The sequence below is a fragment of the Macaca fascicularis genome, chromosome 1 (genome assembly GCF_037993035.2).
Source record: "Macaca fascicularis isolate 582-1 chromosome 1, T2T-MFA8v1.1".
Taxonomy (NCBI): domain Eukaryota; kingdom Metazoa; phylum Chordata; class Mammalia; order Primates; family Cercopithecidae; genus Macaca; species Macaca fascicularis.
In genome coordinates this window covers 67,305,301-67,311,786 of record NC_088375.1, presented here as the reverse complement: position 1 = coordinate 67,311,786, position 6,486 = coordinate 67,305,301, and positions in this window count along the sequence as shown.

Sequence of the window (6,486 nt, the reverse complement as noted above, 5' to 3'; positions counted from 1 at the left end):
AAACAAGCCTCGAAAGAGGTAAAAGAGTTGAAATTATATCAAGTATCTTTTCTGATCACATGGAATAAAACTAAAAGTTAATAACAAGAACAACTTTGGAACCATATAAATGAATGAAAATTAAACAACATGCTCCTAAATGACAAATAGGTCAATTAATAAATTATTTAATTTCTTGAAACAAATGAAAATAGATACACAATATACCAAAACTTACAGGATAACGCAAAAGTAGTCTTAAAAAGAAAATTTAATAGCAATAAATGGCTCTATTATAAAAGTAGACAGATTGCAAATAAACAACCTAATAAGGCATTTCAAGGACCTAGACAACCAAGAAAAACCAAAATCCAAAGTAAAAGGAGGAAGGAAATAATAAAGATAGGAGTGGAAATCAACAATATAGAGTCTACAAAATTTTAAAAGATCAAAGACACAGTTGCTTTTTTAAAAAGATAAACAAAATTGACAAACCATTAGATAGATTAACCAAGAAAAAAAGATAAAAGATCCAAATAAATAAAGTCAAAAACTAAAAAGGAGACATTACAATTAACATTGCACAAATATAAAGGATCATAGACTATTATGAACAACTATATGCCAATTATTAGAAAATGTAGCAGAAATTGGCCGGGTGCAGTGGTTCACGCCTGTAATCCCAGTACTTTGGGAGGCCGAGGCAGGCGGATCATGAGGTCAGGAGATGGAGACCATCCTGGCTAACACAGTGAAACTCCGTCTCTACTAAAAAAATACAAAAAATTAGCCGGCCATGGTGGCGGGCTCCTGTAGTCCCAGCTACTCGGGAGGCTGAGGCAGGAGAATGACGTGAACCCGGGAGGCGGAGCTTGCAGTGAGCCGAGGTCGCGCCACTGCACTCCAGCCTGGGTGACAGAGTGAGACTCCATCTCAAAAAAAAGAAAACCTAGCAGAAATTGATAAATTCATGGACAAGGTATCTTGCAATCTACCAAGATAGAACCAAGAAGAAATAGAAAATCTGAACAGACAAATTATGAGTAAACAGATTCAATCTGTAATAAAATGTCTCCCATCAAATAAAAGCCTAGGATCTAATCACTTCATTGCACAATTCTACCAAACATTTAAGAAAGAACCAACACCAATTCTCCTCAAATTCTTCCAGAAAATTTAAGGGGAGAGAATTCTTCCAAATTCATTCTATGTAGCCTACATTACCCTGATTGCCAAACCAGACAAGGACACAACAAAAAAAGGAAACTATAGACCAATATCCATGATGAACATAGAGGCAAAAATCTTCAACAAAATAATAGCAAATTCAGCAGCCCATAAAATGATCATTCACCACGACCAAGTGGGAATTATCCAAGGATGCAAAGATGGTTTAACATATGCATATTGATAAATGTGATACATCACCTTAACAAAATGTTAGACAAGAATCGTATGATCATCTGAATAGATGCGGAAACATCATATGATAAAATTCACCATCCCCTCAAGATAAAAAATCTTTCAATAAGTTAGTATAGAAGGAACATACCTCAAAACAATAAAGCCTATCTATAAAAATCCCACAGCCAACATTATAATGAACTGGGAAAAGTTGAAAGCTTTTCCTCTAAGATTTGGAACAAGACAAAGATGATCACTTCCATACTTTTATTCAAGATAGTACTGGAAATCCTAGCCAGACCAATTAGGCAAGAGAAAGAAACAAGCAGCATACAAATTGGAAAAGAAAAAGTCAAATTGTCATTTGCAGAAAACGTGGTGTCATATATAGAAGATCCAAAAGTTTCACCAGAAATGTCTTAGAAGTGATAAACAAATTTAGTGAAGTTGCAGGATACAAGATAAACTGCCATAGTTTGGTTTGACTCCAGATCTCATGTTGAAATTTGATCCCCAGTGTTGGAGATGAGGCCTCTTGGGAGGTGTTTGGGTATGAGGGGAATCCCTCATGAATGGTTTGGTGCTGTGCTTGTGGTAATGAGTTCTCACTCTACTAGTTTCCATGAAAGCTGGTTGTTAAAAAAAAGCCTGGCACCTGCTCCTTGCTCTCTTGCTTCCTCTCTCATCATGTGATCTCTACACATCAGCTCTCCTTCCCCTTTCACCAAGAATGGAAGCAGCTTGAGGCCCTCACAAGATGCAGATGCCAGTGCCATGCTTCTTGTACAACCTACAGATTCATAAGCCAAAGAAACTTCTTTTCTTCTTAAATAACTTATCTTCAGGCAGTCCTTTATAGCAACACAAGATGGACTAAGACATCATTATACAAAAATCAGTAGCATTTCTATACCCCAACAATGAAGTAGCAGAAAAAGAAATCAAGAAAGCAGTCTCATTTACAATATCTACAAAAAACATACCTAGGAAGAAATTTAACCAAAGAGGTAAGATATCTCTACAAGAAAAACTACAAAAGCAGTTCTGGAAGAAATTTGAGAAAACATACAAAAAAGGAATGATTTCCATGTTCTTATCAATTTCCATGTTTCTTATCCCAGTTAGAATGGCTATTATCATCAAAAAGACCAAAAAAAGTACAGGTGCAGATGCAGAGAAAAGGGAACTCTCATACACTGTTGGTGGAAATGTAAATTAGTACAGCCATTATGGACAACAGTATGTAGTTTCCTCAAAAAACAACAAAAAAAATCTTATGATCCAGCAACCCCACTGGTGCATATATATCCAAAGGAAAGGGAATCGGTATGTCAAAAAGATATCTGCACTCCCATGTTTATTGCAGCACTATTCATAATGGCTGAGATGTAGAATCAACCTAAGTGTTCATCATCAATGGGAGAAAGGAGAAAGGATGTGGTATATATACACAATAGATTATTATTCAACCATAAAAAAGAATAAGATCCTGTCATTTGTGGCAACACAGATGAGCCTGGAGGGCATTATATTAAATGAAATAAGCCAGGCACAGAAACACGAATATTATGTGTTCTCACTGATATGTGAGTGTTAAATAAAATTGATTTAATGGAGGTAGAGAGTGGCATGGTTGTTACCAGAGATTGGAAAGGGTAGAGTGGAGAGGGAGATGAAAAAACATGGGTTAATGGGTACAAAAATATAATTAGTTAAAAGGAATAAGTTCTAGTGTTTGATAGCACAGGAGGATGACTACAGTTAACAATAACTATATTGTTGTATACTTCAAAATAGCTGGAAATGAAGATTTGGAATGTTTCCAACACAAGAAATAATAAATGTTTGAGGTAAAAAGAAGCAGACATGTAAATTCAAATATCTTCTATTAAGTCAGACTTAAAATAAACATATTTGCAAAAAATAAAGGCCAGTTGTGGTAGCTCAAGCCTGTAGTCCCAGTACTTTGGGAGGTCAAGGTGGGTGGGTCGCTGCTTGAGCCCAGGAGTTTGAGACCAGCCTGGACAACATGACAAAATCTTATCTCTACAAAAAATACAAGAATTAACCAGGTGTGGTGGTGTGTGCCTGTAGTCTCAGCTACTTGGGAGGCTGAGCTGGGAGGATGTTTGATCCTGGGAGGTGGATGTTGAAGTGAGCTGGGATCACAGCACTGCTCTTCAGCCTGGGTGACAGAGTGAGACCCTGTCTCAAAAAACAAAATAAAAATTAAAAAAATTAAAACAATGTACTATTTTTTCTATTTTTTGAAAACATATTTGTATAAAAACATGTGTATAAAAACATGTTTTATTAACATGTAATAGGTTTATGTTATTTTAAAATAAATATTTAACATTTTTTATTTTTCTTAGTTTTTATTTTTAATGTGGTATATTTCAGTACATATAGTCCATATAAACCCAAATTCTTTGGAATACTCAATGAATTTTAATAATTTAAAGGGATTCTGAAATTTAAAAAATGTAAGAACCATTGCCTTTGAGCCTTAGGTTTAAATCTCTCACAGACTGCAGAACATTAGGGTGAAAAATTCTACAAGTATTGCTATGCAAAAGGCAGTCAATTTTATGTTCTCTGATAGCTTGTTAAGAAAGGGTACCTAGGAAGTAAATTTCTTAAACCTCGGGTGTCTTAAAATGTCATTATTGTACTCCAATCCTTTATTGTGAATTGATACTTTTGTTGGGTATAGAATTCTAGGTTGAAAATACTTTCCTTCAGAATTTTGATGAACTTCCCACAAATTTTTAGCTCCAAGTGTTGCTGTTAAAAATTCTAGGAGACTTATGGTGGTGTGTGCCTTGTCCCAGCTTCTTGGGAGGGTGAGGTTGGAGGATTGCTTGAGCCCAGTAGTGCAAGACCAGCCTAGGCGACATAGTGAGACCCTGTCTCAAAAATTTTTAAAAAAAAACGAAAAAGTCAAAAAGTCCAAAGACATTTCGGATATCTTCTTTTTCTTGAGTGATCTAAAATATCATCTTTTTATGATGATATGAGCTTGCCCTTATCCACTTCTATTTTTATGATTATTAGGTGGACCTTTTCAATTTGGAAACTTACGTCTTTTAGTTTTGGTAAATTCTCTTCATTTGTTTCATGCATGTTTCATATTCTTGGTTGTCTTTTTCTAAAATTTCTTCCATTTGAATATTGGACCTACTGGACTGAGTTTTCTAATTTTCTTCTTCTTTCTTGCTATAGGCAGAATATTTGTGTCCTCCCCAAATTCAGATGTTAAAATCCAACTCCCAGTGTGATAGTATTTGTAGGTGGGGGTCTTTGGAAGGTGATTAGGTCATGAGGGCTCTGCCCTTGTGAATGGTAGTAGTGCCCTTCTAAAAGGGACACAGAAAGCTCACTCACCCTCTTTTGCCATGTTATGTTACAGTGAGAAGATGGCCGTGAATCTGCCAGCACCTTGATCTTGGACTTACCAGCCTCTAGAACTGTAACAAATAAGTTCATAAGCCACTTAGTTTATGGTATTCTGTTGTAGCAGCCCAAACAAAGACATTTTTATTCTGTTTTCCCTTATGTTCTGTTTCTCTCTCTCTGTCTCTCTCTGTCTCTCTCTCTCTCTCTCTCTCCCTTTTTCCTCCCCTCTGGCTTATATACCCTAAGAAATTTTCTCAATTTAACATTTGAAGTCTTATATTGAATATTTTATTTGTGCAATTATCTTTTTAATTTCCAAGAGCACTTTTTGTTTACTTAGCTTTTCTTTACTACAGTATGCTGCTTATGTTTCATGGATACAATATCTGTCTTGTTATCTTCCTGAGAACATTGATGATACAAAACTTTATGCTTTTGTTTTCCTTGAATTTTCTGTTTTTTGCAAGTTGTTATTTTCTCTTTGATTTTGTTGTTTATTTTTTCCACTAGAGGACTCCCTAAGATATTTAGATGTCCTTGGTCATTTGTTCATATTTATGAATGAGTACTAAAAAGCAAACTTAAGTCCCTGAACACATAGGTTCAGTTTGTTGACTATTGAGCCTCACTATCATGTGTTCAGCATGGACCATTTGTTGAGAAACCTCCCATGTGAAAATATAGCCCTTTCCTTTGGGCTGGCCTGATTCTCCAAGAAACATCTTTCAAATATCTACCTTTTAGGCCTGGCTGCAAGCATTCTAGAAACTGATTGGAAGGAGAAGGCTGAAGATTACAATGCACTGAACATAATATTCATTTTAGGCTTGATTAAAGTATGGCACCTGTCTTCTACCCTTCAACTCTCTCTGTCATTCCAAATACCCTTGGTTTTACTCTCTTTAGAGATGATATCTTTAGCTCGTGTTGGATGGGGAACAGGCAGTCACCCAGACACTTGGGAGAAAGAGATCTGGTTGTCTGTTTATATTTTTACATAATGTAATATTTATACAAGATGCAATATATAAATATTATATGCAAACCATATTAGTAACACATAGGTAAATTATGAAGCATATTAACAAAATGAACATCAATTAAGAACAAGGGCATTCCAAATATTTTTGTACCTACCTCTGTGTTTCTTCCCTTTTCCACCTCCCTGCCTCCTTCACCATCCTGACCCAGAGGTAATTACTGTCATGAATTTTGTATTAACTATTTCCCTGCTTTTAAAATATAGTTTAATCATACATGTATATATCCATAAACAATGTATGTTTTCAGTTTTGCCTGTTTTGAGCTTTGTAAGTATGGTACCATAGTAATAGTTTTTCTATGAATTGCCTTGCATGTCATTCAAGGCATGTTTCTAGGAATAAGTGCTTCTAAGCTGTCTTTAGACCCTTTCTCCTATTTTCAGTTTCACTTCCATCCCCACTTCCAGAATTGCCTTTTGCTGCCAATTCCGGAGCCTTTGGAAGTTCCTCAGTATACATTGGTTTATTTGCTGGATTTCTCTACCATTAGCTTAGTGTTTAACTTTTTCAAGTTTGTTAAATCACTAAGCTACTTTATCTGAATAGTAGCCCAACTTATAAAATGTTGTTGCTTGCATCATTTTGGATTGTTTGTCTTTGAAATTTATGTTTAAAAATCCCTTTGCAGTAATATTAGTAAGGTTTTTGGAGAGAGCAAATC